The sequence below is a fragment of the Phaethon lepturus genome, unplaced genomic scaffold, assembly GCF_000687285.1.
Source record: "Phaethon lepturus isolate BGI_N335 unplaced genomic scaffold, ASM68728v1 scaffold29853, whole genome shotgun sequence".
NCBI classification, from domain to species: Eukaryota; Metazoa; Chordata; class Aves; order Phaethontiformes; family Phaethontidae; genus Phaethon; species Phaethon lepturus.
In genome coordinates, this window is record NW_010530212.1 from 6852 (window position 1) to 7619 (window position 768).

A 768-nucleotide genomic window follows, 5' to 3' on the forward strand; every position below is an offset into this window, starting at 1 on the left:
AAATATATTCCATTCACTTTTGGGCTGCGCTAGCATGAAATATTTCCACCCAAAGGGTGATTTTATTATTATTTTTTTTAAATCAAGTGCCTTTTAAGAGAGACTTAAAAAGAGAGTTACCGCCTCGGCTGTAGCCAGGCTGTTGCTTCCACAGCTCTAATCCATCTGCAGCCGCTTACGAAAGTGGGGAAGGAGCGAGCTGTGCAGGTTCATAAAGCACAGATCGTCCCAGGCAAACTCGATTGCTGCCTTTAAAGAAATTATAGGGTTGCTGGACAAAGGGATGTGATCAGTTTAATTTATCTAGGCTCAAGCGAGGCGTTCTGCTTCAGTCTTACAGGGAGAGAAATGGCTGGAAGGGTGCTGCCCGGGCTGGAAGAACGTCGTGTGGATGGGAAAGCAGCCGAGACCTGGAACAGGGTAGTTTGGGGCTGGTATTTCCCGATGTGCCGTGGGCTATCCCTCTCTCCCTTTACCAAGGGAGAGGACCCCGAAGTTTTGGGGATGAGCGCGGGATTCGTTGCTGCTTGCCCGCATCCCATGCAGTAATGGAGGCTGCCTGCGGGATGAGTCACTGCTCTCTGCTGCTGCCAGGAGGGTTTTATTTTGGTGGTTTTTTCGGCTCCCTCCCTTGGACTTCATTCGCCGGGGTGGGGACTGTACGTGGGAAGAGTGCCGCCCTCTTCCCCCAGCCCTCTGCTGCAGCTCTGCGAGGATCAGGCCCCGGAGGTGGGCGACTGATGAAAACCCCGGCGGGGCTGCCAGGAG